This window comes from Brassica napus, chromosome A9 (assembly GCF_020379485.1).
Source record: "Brassica napus cultivar Da-Ae chromosome A9, Da-Ae, whole genome shotgun sequence".
Classification (NCBI taxonomy): domain Eukaryota; kingdom Viridiplantae; phylum Streptophyta; class Magnoliopsida; order Brassicales; family Brassicaceae; genus Brassica; species Brassica napus.
Window position 1 is genome coordinate 25,878,364 of NC_063442.1, and position 20,390 is coordinate 25,898,753.

General features: G+C 30.4%; 1 long non-coding RNA gene and 2 other non-coding genes across 3 annotated transcripts; all 3 read left to right on the plus strand.

Annotated features, from left to right (window-relative positions):
* Positions 1 to 10,869: 10,869 nt before the first annotated feature.
* LOC125577599 lies at positions 10,870 to 12,126 on the plus strand. Its single transcript, XR_007316010.1, has 2 exons — positions 10,870 to 11,637; positions 11,749 to 12,126. It is a non-coding gene; the product is annotated as an uncharacterized LOC125577599 (long non-coding RNA).
* Positions 11,520 to 11,687, plus strand: LOC111200568. The gene has a single exon (XR_007316935.1). It is a non-coding gene; the product is annotated as a small nucleolar RNA snoR143 (small nucleolar RNA).
* Positions 11,749 to 11,915, plus strand: LOC125578855. The gene has a single exon (XR_007316936.1). It is a non-coding gene; the product is annotated as a small nucleolar RNA snoR143 (small nucleolar RNA).
* Positions 12,127 to 20,390: the final 8,264 nt, after the last annotated feature.

Sequence of the window (20,390 nt, forward strand, 5' to 3'; positions counted from 1 at the left end):
TTAAGTTTTGTTTTTCTGGCAGAAGACTTCTTTGTAAGTCTTCAAGAAAAGTCAAATTTCTAACACAATCAGGTCAATTGAAAAACTAACATGTTTATCCTAGACGATTTACCGGGAAGTCGTCTCTGGTATATTGATTTTTTTTTTTTAAACAATAGTAAGGCCATATTTACAAAGGAGGACTTACAAAGAAATCTGCAGTAGAGTAGACTTCTCTGGAAGTTTTCCTTTGTAAATTTTCAATTGCAAAAAATGATTTAATGGAAGATTTCTTAGAATCGTCTGGTGGACGACTTTCGTGGAAGTCTTGTACGTCAATGTTTAATAAACTTTCATTTTCTCTAAAATATTAAGATTGTTTAACATTTTCTTGTTAATTCATGTATATTACTCAATATTGATGCTACTGAATGATTTTGATAACTTAACTGATGATAATTATGTGGTTAGCAACATTCATGTTTATTAAATTTTCTAGTTAATAAGAGACGACTAGCCTTTGATCCGCGCACCTGTGCAGGTTTTTTTCTTCATAATATATGTTTTTAATTTTTGACAATGCCATAAATTTAACTGTATAAATTCTTGTTATCCATTTATAGGTTATTAAGTTTTGACATTGGTGTGTCTTGTTCAATGTGTTTAATCTCCATCTATAAACTATGAGAATATTTTTTTTCATTGTGCTTATATTCATTTTATTTGGTAAAATAAACATTAAAGTGTCAAATATTAGAGTTTTAATTATACTTGTGAGTTTTTATTTAATTATATTATAAATATTCTGATGTAAAGTTGAATACAAAGTTCAAATTTGAAATAGAGATTTTTGAAAAACAAATACAATATTTAGACAGAAACATAAATAAAATAGTAAAAAGTTTTATTTTTCATAATTATATGTTTTTTAACAATACCATAAACTTAATTGTTTAAATTCTTGTTATATATTCATAGATTATTAAGTTTTGACGTTGGAGTGTCTTGTTCAATGTGTTTAACCTCCATTTATAAACTATGAGATTGTTTTTTATTGTGCTCATATTCATTTTATTTGGTAAAATAAACATTAAAGTGTCAAATATTAGAGTTTTATTTATACTTGTGAGTTTTTATGTAATTATACTATAAATATTTTGATGTAAAGTTGAATATAAAGTTCAAATTTGAAATATAGAATTTTTAAAATCAAATACATTACTTAGACAGAAACATAAATAAAATAGTAAAAAGCATGTTACCAAAAAAAAATTCAAAAATAAGTGCAACTTGTTGAAAATTTAATTTAGCAAGTCTAATTTAATTAAGTGACTTGTTATGATTAAAATTTTGGTACATCATAATTTACAATTACTTTGTGGATCGTTATATAATAGACCCAAGCCCATATATTGTTTTTTCCTGAAAAAAAAAACAGAAACATATTTCCTTTTTATTGATTCACTTAAAAGTGTTGTGGAGGAGAATGACGTGATTTTGGATTTCTCTTTTTGTTTTTTTTACCGGCAATAGAGGTTTTATTAATGTGTTGGGCCAATTATACCACAACTGGACCAAGGCCCAAAACAAAAACACAAATACATTCATGTCTTCATGAGGAAGCAAGTTGGACACATCACCTACCGCTTCGGATAGTCTTCGACTCCGACGATCACCACCGTCAAATGTTCGCCGTTCAAATCTCATGCATCTAAATCTTGACCCGAAACTGCGGCCGTTTCACCGTTGTCGCCTTAATCTTCCTCTTCCTCGGTTATGCTCAGCTGCTAGAGAAGCATAACTCCTCTTCATCGGAAAACAACCAAAAGAGTTTTCAAAAGGTAAGTACTGTAAGCAATAAGATGTTACCAAATTAAAAAAAAAAGATTTATAGATCTACCTTTAAAAGAGTGGAAGATGAGAACTATGTAATGAAAAACCTGCAAAAACAAAATAAATCAGTGAGAAAGATATGAGATAAAAACGAAAATTGATATAAAGTTTGGTGTTTTTAAATTCAAAAAGATTAGAGAGAGGTTGGAGAGTTTTAGAATGAGAAATATTACATTTCTGTTGCAGCCATTTGAGAAGAAGAAAAAAAATGTATAAATTTTCTTTATATAAGACTTATTTGAAAGTCTCCTAGACCCTAAATTTACTATTCGCTCAGAAGACTTCTTCTAATACATTATTTGTTAGAAGACTTAACTCACCTAAACCCTAAACTCAAAATAACTAACCAACTAGAAACAAACACTTAAAAACAACTTTAAAAGTGTTTAATATACACAAAACTAAACACATATAAGTCAAAGTTTAATTTTTCAAAAAAAATATTAAGCTTTCAAATCTAACCCTAAAAATACATACAACACTACAACACTACAAAAATACCATGACACACTACATTCATTCATCTATTTTGAAAACAATTCAATTTTACTAGATCTTACAAATGTTTAAAGTTACATGATTTCAATTCCCCCCCCCCCCCATCAAATTCTTTTTATCAAATTTATAAAATATTTTTAAGATCAACTATACGAGAAGACTTCATGAATGTCTTCCAGAAGATTTATAGAACCTCAGAAGACTTACAAAACTTCAAAAGACTTACAAAACTTCAAAAGACTTTACGGGGTTACATTCGTAAAAATGAGTTTTTGTTTTTTATTTGGTCATAAGGGGCTAGTTGTAATTTTACTAGCATTTTGGATTACTTTTGCATTTGATTGAAGTTGGGGTATACTTTTGGGGTTAAAATCAAGTTTTGAGTCATATTTGGCAATTTCCCCTAGATTATATTTATATTATGTTTATTATTTGTCAAATTTTTAGTGTTATTTAATACTTACATCCTAAATTTTCATGCTTCTATAATTTTTTTAAAAAAATTGTAAGTTAACTTTCATTTTGAAGTTTATATAATATTTAGTATTTTGGTCACAATATATTATTTTGATATCATTTGTGATTTTGAGGATACATTCATTATTAACATAAATATATTTGTGATTTTGATGTTCGTTATGTATAAATACAAATTAATTTATTTTAGGTTAGGAATACGATTGTTTAATACTAGATATACATAAAATATTTAGCATAAGTAAATAAACTATATATTTACTACATATTTTCATTGATGCTTTGCCTTTAATCTTAATTTTAATAATGTAATAATTATGTGGATCATATTTTCAATAAGAATAAGAGAAACAGGTTATACCATTAGTCATTAAAATCATAAACTAAATATAAGATAAACATAATTATGATATTATCGGTAGATACTGTTAATATCAATTTTTAATAACAATTATTAATTAAATTTCTTAAATATCATGATAAGAATATATTTATATATATTAAATATATATTTAAAGTATTAGTATATACATATCGGTTGAATAGGTTAATATTTACTAATTATCTTAAGTATATTGATATATATATATATATATATATATATATATATATATATATATATATATATATATATATATATATATATATATATATATATATATATATATATATATGTATATATATAGATAAATATTAAATAAAATTTTAAATATAATATTAATTAAAATTATTAAAATAAAATTTCAAATAATAGTATAGATTAAACTAATGACTTATTCTAAAATCATGGAGAAGATGACAAGTTAAAAAAATCACTTCTTAAATAATAGTATGGATATATATTCTGTAGCAAAATAGAGAACCAAATAACTGTTTTGATATTAGCGAATAGTCGAATACACAACACAAGACACAAAACATTAAATAACATCATACAATACATACAATAAATAAAAGGGGAATACCAGCAATAGATAGACTGTCTACGTAGGACTCAAAAATCAGCCAATAATTTTTTTTCTTTTGGCCATGTCACAGACCATTTTCGTGTTGGGCTTATAATAATTTTATCGATCTGTTAATTTTTCTTTTGGCCATGTCACAGACCATTTTCGTGTTGGGCTTCTAATAATTTTTTCGATCTGTTAATTTGATTTGTTTGGCCTGTTTTATTTGTCTATAAAATTTATATATTTTAAATGTTAAATATAAATAACAAATTTTAATTCAATTAATTTTATTTTTGTGTTATACTATATCATTTATTTGTTTTGATATAATATTTGACAAATGAGAATGAGCATGAATTTAAAAAGGATAGTTAGGAGTACTAATCAGTAAAATTTAAACTTATACAAAATGCTCAACACAGAGTAAACAAAAATAATAGTAAATAACAATGTGATCAACAAAGAGTTAATCTAAAATTTATGAAATAATTATATTTTTCTGAATTTTAAAATGTCATCAATGGTAATAGTAAAAATATTTCTTATGTGCCTAAGTCTATGACAGATGTTATAGTTGCCTACAAGTCATTGAAAAACTAAAATATTTGTAAGATTTCAAGATATCATAAGCACTAATTCCAAAATATATAAATTTCACAATAATTAACAATATACAATATTTTTTTTAAACTAATCAAAATAAAGCAATAAAATTTGTAATGGCCATAACACCATTAGGAAGATTTTAATACAATAAATATAGAGAAATCACTGTACACTAGAAATATTTTAATACAAAAAATAGAGAAAAATCATTGAAAATTTCAAATGAAAGGAAAAAAAAAAAAAAAACAAAATATTGTATCATACCATATATGAAGTTAGGAGAGGTAACGATTTAAAATACTAATCAGTAAAATTTAAACTTATACAAAATGCTCAACACATAGTAATAGGGCTGTTCAATATGGTAAAACCGAACCGTACCGAACCGAACCGAACCGAAATAGACAATATGGTTTTGTTTTGGTATATACCATATAAACCGAATGGATATAATTTTATAAAAACCGTAGGATTTGGATATGGTTTGGTATATAACCGATTAAACCGAATAAACCGAACAAAACCGATTAAAAGTAGAAACATGTAAATATGTATCTATTTTAAAACAATACATGAAAATCTATTTGTTACATAAGTTAAATTTGTGTTAATAACTATTACCATAATTTTATAGTAATAAAAAAACTTTAATTTGTAAAACACTTGAACTATAACTAAATAACAATACATCACAATTCATACATTTTATTTTCTAAGTTTTTTTTTGATCTTTTTGATTTATTTTAGTCTTCACTTAATTAATATGAAGATTATAAATTTGATGGACAATAATTAATGGAAATTTTTCAATTGAAAAAGCATGACTTTAATGAACACTAAATATGGAAGAGTGGAAAAACTTTTCTTTTATGTTTCTGTTTTGTTTTATATTTTTATTTTCAAAATTTCAAGCTTTGATTTTAGTTATAGAATTGATTATTTTATTTGATGGTAGAAGCATTTTTACTTTTTTGTTCACATATTTGAACATGTAATATATTTTTAATAAATGAATGTGTTGACAATATGACTCTAAAATTCATACAATATGATCTCAAACAAAATAATTATGTTTTATGGTATAAAACCGAATAAACCGAAAACCGACGGTATATAAACCGAACCGAACCGAAGTAAATATGGATTTAGAATGGTAGTTATATTTTACTAACCGAAATACCGAAAACCGAAAAAAACCGAACCGAAACGATATCCGGATTGAACACCCCTACATAGTAAACAAAACAATAGTAAATAACAATGTGATCAACGAAGTACTAATCAGTAAAATTTAAACTTATACAAAATGCTCAACGCAGAGTAAACAAAAATAATAGTAAATAACAATGTGATCAAAGAAGTACTAATCAGTAAAATTTAAACTGATACAAAATGCTTAACGCAGAGTAAAGGAAAATAATAGTAAATAACAATGTGATCAACGAAGAGTTAATCTAAAATTTATGAAATACTTATATTTTTTCTGAATTTTAAAATGTCATCAATGGTAATAGTAAAAATATTTCCTTGTGTGCCTGAGTCTATGACAGATGTTATAGTTGCCTAAAAGTCATTGAAAAATTAAAATATTTGTAAGATTTCAAGATATCATAAACACTAATTCCAAAATATATAAATTTCACAATAATTAACAATATACAATATTTTTTTAAACTAATAAAATAATGCAATGAAATTAGTAATGGTCATAACACCATTAGGAAGATTTTAATGCAATAAATATAGAGAAACCACTGGACTTGAGGAAGATTTTAATACAACAAATATAGAAAATTCATTGGAAGTTTCGAATGAAAAGAAAACAAAAAAATAAAAAATTGTATCATACCATATATGAAGTTAGGAGAGGTAACTATTTAAAATACAATAACAACAAACTATATACTCATCTTTAGTTTGTTAGTTATCAATCTCAATTTTTGGTTTCAGTAAACCTATTTTATAATATCAACAGATGGTATATAGTAAAAAATTAATCTTTTAAATTTATTTGAAAACTAAATAAAATAAAATAGAATTGTTTATTTAAAATTTATTAATTATAAATAATCAGTAAATATTAATGTAAAATAAGTACAAGCTCAAACAAAACAAGTTCGACATTTAAATTGATCGTTTAACAAATTTAAATTAACAAACGTGCGTAGCGCGGTAAAAATCCTAGTAACTTATAATTTTATAATATAATTTTTTATGTCCAATTTAATTTATATGCTCAATTTATTTGATCGTTGTTACTAGTAAAATCGGTTTTGAAATAAACCCATTTATCACAATACAAATTCATTTAACCAAAACATTTATTAGAATAAGTTATATGAATAAATATACTTTCTTTTGATGATTTTAATAAAAAAAACAAAAGAAAAGAAACATAATTGAAAACTAGTCTCACTCTGTTGAGTAAAATCTGGTACATAAATATCCCGCAAATTGCCAGTAATTGGCTTAATAAACTGGCTAGAGAGTTGTGGACCCTGCGGTTGTTATCAATCGATCATCGTAGGGTAACATGGCAATGTGCATAGTATTTCAAACTTCCACACGTCAGTGTGTTAGGATTGTCACCATTTGACCTTCGCACATAGATTAGTCGTTACTGGCCAGACTCTATTATGTTTGACTAAAAACGAATATAAATATAGAGTTGATTTCACTATGGGACATATTTTTTTCTTTTTTGACAGTTTAAGACACAATGTGCTGGAGGCACACTTTCACGGTGTACGAGACATCTTTTTGACTCATATGCCCTTTGCTCAACGACAGAAAAGAGTGATATAATTGTTTTAGCTAAGCATCTGAAAAGTCAATTTGTTATCTAGTTAGAAAAAGTAACTTGCAGATGTACTCAAGTACGTGTATATAAGAAAGTGTCCACCATTTTATTTTTTATTTTATGCTATCGTTGTTTCTTTTATTTCACTTTTGTTTTCTTTTACTCTTATCTCAAAAATTAAAATATATAAAATAAATATAATTAACATAATAAATTATACATAAGATTATTTATCTTTCAACATCCATTTCATATATATATATAAACATTTATATAAAAATGTGTGGACATGGATATATAAACATTTATATAAAAAATGTATGGACATGGACACGAACTTAAATTTTTTAAAAGCAGACGTTCTCGATCATAAAAAAATAAATTTGTGGATAAAGAATGGTGGACAAAGATCTCAATAAATATGATAAATGTAGGATATATAATATGTTGTATAGAACGACGAATTCAAAAATTGTAAACATAATAATTTATTGTTGTGGACAGAGAGACGTGACTAAATCTGTGGATATGGACATGGATTAAATTTGTGGACATCGACGGAATCTGTTGATAAAAATTTGTAGACGAAAACGTTTTCATTGCTTAAGAGGACAAAATATGAAGGACAAACACCACTAGGTGTCAGCATCAACTCTCGAGCTTTATGACCTCTTAGACTCTCCTCAAGGATACTGTCATGTAGCCAACAAAAACTTTCAGAAGTTATACGACTGGTAACATTGTTGGTAGGTGACACTGTCTGCAATTTCTTTGCCACACCACACATACATGATACCACAAACGAAACACAAAACACACAAACACAGTAAAATACAGTGACATAGAAACACAAAGACGATGACATATACAAAGACGAAACAACAACCGAACATCAAATTAGACAAAACAAAAACAAAGAAATCAACCACGCGTGTTTCAATACCAAACAATACAATACAATGATATCAACCAAAAGATAGTTCATATTTTTATGGAGAAAATGCACACAACACATCAAACAAACTAAACTCAAACCCGTTTTCCTCAATCTTTCAGAACATCAATTTCTCAGAACAAAAAATCACGAGTGAAGAAAACAAAAAAGAATCTTACCTCGATTTCGAGAAACAGAGACAATCAACGAACTCAGTCCACCTTTTGTTTGTCTCGAAATCTCAAATCCTTCTTGATTTCCTTCCCACTTCTCAACTTCCTCATGATTTCATCTCAAACTTTTCGTTTATGGTTTGTGTTATTGAACAAATTTTCCAAAACAAAACAAAACAAAACAACTCAATTTGGGAGTGTATTTGAGGAGAGAACTTCGATAATTACGCGCCGTATATCAGATTAATGTTTACCTTTGCTATGGAGATTGGTTTCATCAGTAGGAACTAAGCTGAGTCCAATCAAGACACATCACAATAAAGAGATTCGTCCAAAGGAGAACCACAGAACCAGACTGTCGTACTATATATTTCGGTGGAGGATTCTCGAGAGTTCCCAAGTCGTGTAGATGAGATTACACGATCAAACTCGCGGCAGACCTCTGGTTTTATGGTGTTCTATGGAGAAATTGAAGATGAAGAAGAAGAGGGTTCAGGAATTAGGGTTAGTAAACGAAGGGACCGTCAAATTGGGAAAAGTAAATCTGAATCTGAAAAAGTAAAGTTGGAGAGAGAATATAGATTGGTTTTTGAAAACTCAAAAATCAGAAACTGATCAATCGTTTTTTTTTAAGAAGGGAAAGTGAGAGCTTAGTTAAGAAGGGTTGTGATTAGGAGAGAGTGTAGTTAGATTGAGGACATATAGGACATTGCACAAAGAGAAAGTGTGCCTCCAGCAACAAGTGACCTATTGTGTAATTTGAAAGACAAAAAGTGTCTTAAAGAGTAAAAAAAATCATAAATATATTTCCATCTTTTATTCTCTTTCTGCTTCACATGGACACCATCTGATTCCTCTGCGAACGAGATATGTAGTTTAAAGAGCTTACCAGTGACTCACCCGACAAACCCATTTCGTGGCTGTTTACTTTTGAGCAGAGAGACAATGAACCGTAATGGGAAAACAGCCAATTTCAACATCTAACACTACTGCGGTCCCAATCCGGACATGTAGTAATCACCTGTGCTATAACATAAATTAACTCAAAAAATATTTGAATTTCATACATCAACTCGTAGAAATCAGTTTTTGTATGCATTGACTAATGTTGACTCAAAATCTGTAATTTGAGAGTGTATTAACGATGAAGTGGCAGTGACATGTCATATGAATCAACTTAAAATTTTACGTCATTTTGTTAAGTATATACAAATTTTAAAATAAAGAAAACTTGGGATTGAGTGGAGTCAAATTGGTTTAGGTGGAAATGAATTTAAACCATGCACCATTGTGCTACATCATTTTTTGGTACTTAAGTTTCCTTACAATAATATATCACCTAAAGCTTTATTAGATACATAAGTTTCTCCTTAATCTCTGGTCATATTCTCGAAGTAGCGAAGGAGTAGACATGGAAAACGGCGAGATTCTCCGCCATATGGGTTGTCAGATTGCAATTCAGATCAGTTACGAGGCTGTTTTGATGGGTTGGATGCTAAGCTAATCCAATGAAGACAGCTAGAATGAAGAGAGTCGAAACTGAGATAAAACTTAAGAGGTTTGAGATTCTAGAGATGTAGCATTTTTAGAAGAAAAAGAGGGTAAAACTATGGTCGAGGTCTTAATAAAGCGTTAGGTGATATTAATGTATTAGAAATAAATTGCCAAAAGATGATTTAGCACAATGACGCCTTGATTAAAACAACACTCCCCCAACCATGGTTCTACTCCAGTCAATAATAATGATTTCTTTCTTTTAAATATTTAACAATAGTTTCACGAACAATAACCCTCACTAAGTCTCTTGATTCGGAGAGTGTGGTGTGTTTTCTTCGGATAGGGATTAATGATTCTCATCCCCCATCGTTCCTAATACGTTTGTGCTATGGCTTCATATAAAGAGACTGGCTAGTCAAAGTTTCTCATATGTATAAAGAGGCTAATCATCTTGCCGATGGATTAGCTAACTATGTGTTTTCTTTACCATTTGGATTACATTATTTTGAGGCTGTTCCGGAGTCTGTTGTTTCTGTTTTGTTGGAGGACTGGAATGGGGTTTCTAGACCTCATCATGTTTACTTGTAATTTGTTTTGAGTTTGAATAAAGAGTAGGGGACATATCCCCTGCAACCTACCAAAAAAAAACAATGACACCTTTTAATTTTTTTATATATTTAACAATAGTTTGATAAAAAAAATAACAATAGTTTCACAAATAATTTAAGTTGATTCATATGACATGTCAATGCCATGTCCCTGTCAATACACGGTTAAGTTATGAATTTTGGATCAATGTATGAAGAAAACCGATTTCTACGAGTTGATGTATCAAATGCAAATATATTTTTGAGTAATGTATATTTTAACACAAGAGATCAGTACATATCCGGGACATCATAATAGTGTTGATGTTGGAATTGGCCGTTTCCCAACCGTAATAACTGATGGTAAAGAAACTCCTAAGAAAACACAACCCATATGATATTTAAACCAAGTGGTGAGATATCTGTAAGAGTTTTTATGAATCCTTGAAAAATTAAACAAGTATCCCTTATATAAACAAAGCCATGATTTTCGTAAATAGATCAGTATAGAGTATGAACTATATCGATAAAGTGCAAACTCATGTATCCGTTTTAAGCGAGCTCATTGCAAATTTGAACAGATTGATCGATAATGGAATATGCTGTGTTAAGAGTTTAGCTAATGAGCTTCTTTTTTTTTTTTAAATAAGCTATAATTTGTTTTCTGAATTCGTATAAAATGCAACCCGATTGATCTTAATTGACCCGACTTAACCCGAACGATCGTAACAAAGAATATGGGATTTCGTAGATCGGCCCATCTGAGAATTTAAATGAAGCGACTCCCTCTCCATCGTAAAACCCTATTCTTTCATAGTTTCGTATCAGCCGCCGTGCAAGGACCCGGTATCTGAACCCGACCCGACTAAAAAAATCAATGGGCTTTGGTTCCGGCCCAGCAAACTGATGGAAATACGTTGCTTTATTTAACGGACCAGACGACACCGTCACTCGAAAACCCTAGTTCTTCGCTCTTGTATCAAATGCCGTTTTTTGTAAAATCTTCGGCGCCGCTTTAGCGTCAGAGTTTCTATTCAATAAATATATATATGCTTTCCTATGTGTGTTCTACTCTAATCTTGGATACTGAAGCTAAGCTTTATGTTTTTTTTTTCCTATGTAGTTTTGCACTCTGTCTCGATGGCTATGTCAAACTGAGTGGCATAGTCATTGAGCAACAGTGCATAAACGAATAGCTGTTAGATCAGCAAGCGGCCAGACAACCGTTGGGATAGATCCACAGGTGAAGCGGATTTTTCCTCTGCTTTCAGCTACTAAATCTATCCTACAATCAATCGTGTTCACATGAATTTTATTTTTTTTTGTTTGTTTTGTGTGTTGCATTTGAGATTAGTTGCACCTTGTATCGAATGTTATGCCTCGTCCTGGTGGCATGGCTATTTTTCGAGGATGCAGAAAATAATAGCTGTTGAATCAGCAAGCGGCCAGACAACCGTTGGGATAGATCCACAGTTGATTCAGATTTAATCTGTTTTCAGCTACTAAATCTATCCTACAATCTGTTTTCTTATGAATCCGAATTAGAGCAAAGCTTGATGTTTTTAAGTTAGGCATGGGATTGGTTCGACGATTGGTTTTCGATATGTTATAGTTATCTGGTTTTTGCAAGTCATTACACGGTGCTTTCACTTGTTAGCTGCTGCTGGTTCTTGTTTTTTGTTTTTATTAGGAGTAAATCTTATTGGAATCATAGTTTGATTGTTCCTCTGCACCCCTGAGGATTAAGGAATCCTTAACAAATACTTTGAAACTACAGACAGCGAGTATTTCAGAACTTAAGAGAACATGAAGTCTCGTTGAATGGTATAAATATGTTAAATACACTTATTTGCAGTAATTATATTAGATACAAAATTCCAGATTTAAATTGATATTGTCGATAAGTTTTATGGCGTTTGGTTTACAAACAAAAATTATAATTAAGTATCCACACTAACAAAATTAATACGAAAATTAAAAAATGAAGAGAATATGTCTTTTTCCATCAACAAAAAAATGTCTTCAAATCCCTTATATATTAATTGAGAAACATTTCAAAAGATGTAACTTCAATTTTGTATTAATTAAAAGAGGCCCCAATGCATAGGTGGCACTCAATTAGGTAGTCAATTACATTCAATTGAAAAATAAGTAGGTCCACATTCGATTTTTATGTGTTGTTAAATACATAAGTTGGTCAAACTATATGATATAATGATATGATATGATATTTTCTTTCCGTAAATAAAACCTACGGAATTACTATAAATGACTAATATATATATATGACAATTAATGAGTTTAATAATAAAGATTTGATAACAATGTATATCTCTTCCATCATTTTTTGTTTAATTTTATATTATTAAAATAAATTAAACAATCAAATTAGCTATAAAAATAAAATTTAGATTATTTCGTATATGTTATATTTTGAATTTTTAAAAACGACAATAAATGACTAAAACTATTAAAATTATTATATTAAAAATTAATGATCAATGGTTTAACATTTTTATTATAAGAAGATGCACATGATTTTAAAACCATATGAGTAAAAAATATCTTTTAATAATAAAATAAATAAATATATATATATATATATTAAACACTATATACCATAATATTACATAAATATTTTAATATTAAAACTTTCAATGAATTTTCAAGAACATTTATAAATTATAAACTTATTAAAGATTTCAGATTGAAAATTTTGTTATCGATGATTTAAATCTTTTGTTATAAAACGATATGAACGATCATAGAACCGTATGATTATAAATTCTTATTTAATAAATAACTATACAAAATATATTATTCCTAGAAAAATAGGTTGGTCCATCTTAACTTATATTACACTTTTTATTAAACTAACTATCGAATTGATAAATAACGTACCAAAAAATGTTTTGCACTTTCCTTAAATAAAAGCTACAAAATTACCTAATATAATTAACGTATATGTGAAAATTAATTATAATGAATAATAAATAGTTGATAACAATTTTTGTATCTTAGTTCTTTTTTTAATTTTATATTATTAAAATATATTTAAAATCACATTAAATATATAATAAAAACATTTATAATTTTTCTTATATGTTATATTTTGAATTTTTCAAAACGTCTATAAATTATTAGAAATTTAAAGATCCCCACTCTGAAAATTTTGTGATCAATAGATTATTTGTTTTGTCATAATAAGTTACAAATAATCATAAAATTATATTAATATGAACTTTTATTTAATATTATAAGAAGATACACATTATTTTAAAACCATATGAGTAAAAAATATCATTTAATAATAAAACATATATATTTTTTATATATATATATATATAGGTTATACTATATACCATAAGATTACATAAATATTTTAATATTAAAACTTTCAATGAATTTTCAAAAACATTTATAAATTATAAACTTATTAAAGATTTCACATTGAAAATTTTGTTATCAATGATTTAAATATTCAGTTATAAAATGATATGAATGATCATAGAACTGTATGATTATAAATTCTCATTTAATAAATGACTATATAAAATATACTATTCTTAGAAAAATAGGTTGGTCCATCTTGACTTACATTATATTTTTTTTATTAAACTAACTATCGAATTGATAAATAATCTACCAAATTTTTTTTTGCACTTTCCTTAATTAGAAGCTACGAAATTACCTAATATGATTAACGTATATATGAAAATTAATTATTATGAATAATAAATATTTGATAACAATTTTGGTATCTTAGTTCGTTTTTTTAATTTTATATTATTGAAAGATATTAAAAAATCACATTAAATATATAATAAAAACATTTATATTTTTTCTTATATGTTATATTTGAATTTTTCAAAACGTCTATATATTATTAGAAATTTGAATATTCCCACTCTGAAAATTTTGTGATCAATAGATTATTTTTTTGTGATAATAAAATATAACGCATATGAATTTTTATTTAATAAATATTCAAACTAAATAATTTATATATATATATATATATATAAACACTAATGATTTAAAGCAACAACATTGGCTGATCAATTTAGTCGTCCAGTTGAAATCTTTCAAAAGTATGTGAAAGACTAAAGTCAAAGTCAATATGGATTTAGAATAGTAGTTATATTTTACTAACCAAATACCGAAAAAACCGAACCGAACCGAAACCAACCCAATATCCGGATTGAACACCCGTAATCCAAATGAAGCCAAACTATTGTTTCATTCTCCAAAATATAATAAAAATAATAACTTAATCCCGCGCAAGGCGCGGATCTTATCCTAGTGCCTAACTAATAGAGAATCAAAAATCATAGTAGATTTTTTTTTCCAACTGAATGTTATTATTATGATAAAGTCCAGCGACCAAAGCCCACACACACATTACAACAAAAGGAGACCCAAAAACAAAGGCCCTACACCAAAGAAAGCAACTTGGCCCAAAGCCCATAACCAAAGGAAACCCTAGCCTGTGCATCACGATCTACGCACGCCTCCCTTCTTCTTCCGGTACCATAGCCTACGCCACGACGACTTAATGGCCACCGTCGACAGCAGAGTCGAATCCGGAATTGACCCATTCAGCCAAACATTCGAATAACTCGAAATCACCAAACGCATAAAAATCACACAAACCAAACCGGATCTACGAATTATCAAAAGATATTAAAAGCCTACAATCGATTCATCATCTCCGACATACATGCGGCAACAGATTCAGATCGAGAGGTAGAAAATCAGATGAGGCTCAAATTCGAAGATCTAAAAAATAGAAAAACCTTAGGCGGAAGCCGGCGCGAGCAGTGCTGCGGAAGCCACCGCCTCCCGGTAACAGAAGCCGGCGATAGCGATGCTGAAAGAGCCACCACCTCCCGGTAACCAAAGCCGGCGAAGAAAGTACTGAAGAAGCCACCCCTTCCCAGAAGCAAATCGGACGACCACCGAAGAGAAGTGCGCCGCCGAAACCCCTATTTGATCTAGAGACCCCGAACAAAACCAAGCTCTTTTTTAAAAAAAACAAGAAGAAACCCCACAACCGGACCGACGGTGGCTCAAGGAGCCTCGCCGTCGGCCGGAAATCTCTCTCTCTCAGTCTTTTTCTCTCTTCACCATAGTAGATTTAAACTCCATAACTTTTTTTTACAACAAAAACGAAATTAAATAATTGTGGTTCGGAAAGCCAAACCGGTGATATAGAATCAACAATAAACACAATTGAAAGAGAACTCTTAACACTTTGTGCAAACTTGTCCACCACTAAATTAATTGCTTTTGGAATATGTTGAATTTTGAAGGTGAGAAAGAAAGTCTTATTACGTTGGAACTCCTCCAAGTGTAACAAAAGCTGACCATTCGTTGAGGACTCCATCTTCATCAACTGAGAACAGTCTGTTGCAAAAATTACGTCTATGATCTTTATGTACTCCATAGCCCCTATCAAAATTTCACATTCTAGATGTAAAGTTGATAAGTTTCTTCGGAGATTCATCGCCCCCATCATCATCTCTTATGACCCCACGGCTTTATAGAACCATCCTTACCCCAAAAATTTATCATTCTCTTTCCATGCAGCATCTATAAAAAGGACTCTCAAATGTTCCGATGATTGCTAGTCAGAGGCCTGTGGAACCATAAATTGTCTTTATGGAATTGTGAGCTGCGTCTCTGCCCATACCCGCCCTACACTTCAGCGATTTCTAAGAATTTTCTGTGGATTTCTATCCCTATTATTGAAAACCTTATTGTTTCTATTTTTTTCCAATGTACAACAGTATACATGGAAAGTTATTAAAATCATATTCTTTTGGCAATTTCCAAAAGAGATAATCCATATTAGTAAACATCGAAAAGGTTGAAAAAATACCAGGAAGGAAGAGATTTTTGATAAGGCTCAGGTTTTCAAAGTTGACGGACATTCAATAAAGCATGATTAATTGATTCTTCCTCCGCACTACAATATTGCATCGAGTATCACAATTGATGATTCGTGCCCTCAATTTTTTTGCAAACGGTATAGTACCTGAAATAACTTGCCAAACAAAATGTCTCAGTTTCGTAGAATATTTAAGTTTCCAAGAGAAGGCCAATAGAGATTTAATATTTGGAGCATAAGGGAGTATTTGTTGTGCCTTGTCTGGAATTAATGACTCAACCCTACACCCCGATTTAACAGTAAATTTTCCTGACTCTGTAAAGGAACATCCATAAGAATCATGCCTACCATTTCGACTTATAGCCAGTCCTCTAATCACTTTGACATCATCCGGGTGTATATATGCATTAAGCAAATCCACATTCCAAGATTTAGTGAGTGGATCGATGAGATGATCCACCTTCAAATAAGGATTTAAAAATTGGGGTAGCGTTTTTGGTTTAGCTGACATGGGGCGAGGAGTAGGAATCCACGGGTCATTCCATACGGAGATGGTCTGTCCCGTTTTTACTCTTTTGATAAGCCTTTTGTTAAGAAGAAATCTAGCTAAGTAGATACTTCTCCAGCCATAGGATGGTGAATAAAATCAGTGAGGATCCAATGGATCTATATTCCGAAAATGATTCTGAAAATATCGGCCCTTAAATACTTTTGTAAACAAACAATCATGTTTGTCTATCAAAACCCATAACTGCCTAGCCAACAAAACCGTATTATAATCTTCAAGATCTCAAAAGCTAAGACCTCCATCCTCCTTGGATTTATATATCTTGTCCCACGAGAACCAATATATCTCTTTTATTGCCACCACTATTCCACCAGAAGTGAGCAATAGCCCCCATAATTTTCTTTATAACTGCCTTTGGTAATCTATAATAAGACATGACATGATTTGGCATTGCCGAAGTTACTGATTTTATCATTACTTATTTTCCACCATTAGTGAGAAACTGGATTGTCTAGCTGTTCACCTTATTATTGACCCTTTCATTCAAGAAACTGAAAACTTGTGTTTTGAATCCAACCAAACTTTCTGGTATTCCCAAATAATTTTCCATACTTCCTAACTTGATAATGCCAAGTTTATTTTGAATGTCCATTCTCTCTGAATCTGATACCTTATGAGTTTTGACCAAATTGCAAAGATGACTTATCAAAATTTATTAATTGGCCTGGCACCGCTTTGTAATCTTTAAGGAGCTTGAGGATAACATCACATTCAACCACATTCGCCTAGAAGAAAAAACTATCATCCGCGAAGAGTAAATGTAAAACCGCAAGTCCTCCTCACGATATTTCTAGTCTTGTTAATCGTTTCTCTTTCTCTTCTTTTGTAATATTTGCAATAAGAGCTTGTGTGCATAAAATGAATAAATATGGAGATAGGGGATTCCGTTGTCTCAGTCCCCTCTCTGGAACAATGCTACCATTAGGTTGACCACTAAGTAAGATCTTATAAGTGACCAAAGAAATGCATGTCATCACCCTGGATACCCAAACCGGACAAAAACCACATTTTCAATAATAGTTGTTCCATAAAAGACTATTATACCATATCATAAGTTTTACTCATATCCGTTTTTATCGTCATAAATTTTTATTTACATGCAAAAGTTGTTCGCAGCCCATGAAACATTTCTTGAGCAATAAGAATATTATCTGAAATTAACCTTCATGATACAAAGGCCGACTGCATTTCTGAAATAAGATGTGGCAATAAGTTTTTCAAACGTTGACACAAAACCTTATAGATAATTATGTAGCCGACATTACAGAGACTAATCGACCTTAACTCTGTCATCCTATTTGACTGTCTTAGGAATAAAGCAAATATTTGTCTTATTCATTCTATCATCAAAAGACTCCGAACTAAAAAATAAAGCCATAACTTTTTTTTTTAAGTTGAAGTTATCTAATATTGAGTGTTCATATATAATTTAAAACACTAATTAGAATATATCAAATTAACATTTTATTTTAACAATTTTTAATTTCAAAAAATAATTCTTTCAAAATAAAGAATCCAGTTGGAATTTCGTTTGTATACATGTGTTTCTTTTCAAAAAGTAATATTTTCCGACCTTCCATTTTCTGTAATTTTCTCTTACTGATTTTCCCTTTTTTCTAGAATATGTATGTCATGATTTCTATATAATCTTCATTATATGCACAAAATTTTTATAAAACACAAAAACATAAAACCTTAAAACCAAAAGCATCAATAGGAGAGTCGCATCAAGAAACACATGAACAATCACAAGAACGAGGAAAAAGGTTCATATATTCAGTGGAGTCCTGAAGAAAATAAAAGTTTGATAAATCTACTTTTAGATGTTGTTCCTACCGGTTTGCGTGACAGTAATAGCGCATTCAGCAAATTTACGGTGGAGAGAAGAATTCTACCTACCCTCAGTCGATTGCATGGATGCAACAAAACTTTTCAACACTAATCAAACAGAATGAAGATCTTGAAAAAAAAATATCTAAACGCGGCTGAACTTCATCGCTTTATTTTAGGCACATCCGAATTTCAAATTTTTTTGTGATGAAACCTTTGAAAAATTTGATGATCTCAATGTTATATTTGACAAGAATATATCGACGTTATGAATGCTATTGGATTAGGTGATACTACTGATGCACAAACAACAGTTGGAGTTGCAGTAAAAAACAAACAAATCGTGGTAAAGAGTTTTCTTTTGATGTCCAACAAAACTACGAATCTCAAAAATCTATTTTTTAGCAACCCTCCAAAGGATACTTTGGAAAAGCTTCCTTTATGAAAGTGATATATGGTGTTTTAGTTTGTTAGATCTGTTATGAATGAGCATTGCATCCCTAATCAGCGAAAGTAGATATTAGAGTTTTTGTGAACATATCGGACTTGATCTCTATTGCTTGTTATCGCGTCTTGATCCAAACGAGAATTTAGGTATCAAGATCGATCAGCATAGGGAGCAGTACCACGACAGTGGACTGTTCTACTTAAGTGATCCGAGTTCTAGACTTGCTCTTAATTGAACTTGAATAATTGTTTGGCTCTCACTTGCTTATCACCCGATCAAACCACCCTAGGCTAGCATTTTAATTGTCTGAATACTTTAATTAATCTTGTTACTTGTTTCTCACGAAACCCTCAAATCTTAAAACTCCCATATTGTTTTAGCTTGATATTGATCCTATAGAAATAAAGTGTAATTGTTGGTCTCTGTGGATTTGATCCTAAAGTGCTACATCGACATACCATTCGATTGTGGTAGTGTGCACATTAGGTTAATTGGTGTGCGTAAACACGTAATATCAATTTGGCGCTGTTGCCGGGGACCAGCTCTTTACTTTTATTTTTTGGTTACATATTTAGTCTAAGACCTCTAACTTGCCTTATCCTTTTTGTTTCAGCTAATGTTCCAGGTGCATGAACAGTAGACATACTCGGAGAAACGCACAAGGAGAGTTAGTTACATTTAGCAACCAGGAGCTAGCAAAGTTAGAAAGAACAAACCGTCTACAATCAGGGCCGAACAACGCCATAATGGGAGACTACATCAATCAAGAGCAACTCACTGCTCAGTTGCAACTGATGCAACATCAGATGCTTCAAATGCAGCAGACCATCCATGCTCGGCAGGATGCTGCTGAACAGGCTGCTCTCGCGTGGCAGGAACAAAAAGCGCAAACTGTTCCGATCGGGGAGAAAAAGCTTACGTGTTAACATCCCTACTACGTGCTATGCCATTGTTCCCCCACCCTGCACCAGGCAGGACTTCGAGATCAAGCCTACTTTGATCGGTCTAGTACAGAGAAATGTGTTTTCTAGTCTCTCTACGGAAATTCCAATGGAGCATATTGAGAGCTTGGAAAAAGTCTGCAGTTTCACTCGCGCGAATGGTGTTCCACCAGACTACATCAGGTGCATATTATTCTCATTCTCTCTTGATGGAAAAGCTGCACAGTGGTTGAACTCTCTCCCTACCGGCTCTCTCACTTCATGGGAATAGGTCTGATCAGCGTTCCTCAGTCATTTCTATTCTAAGGCGAGAACAATT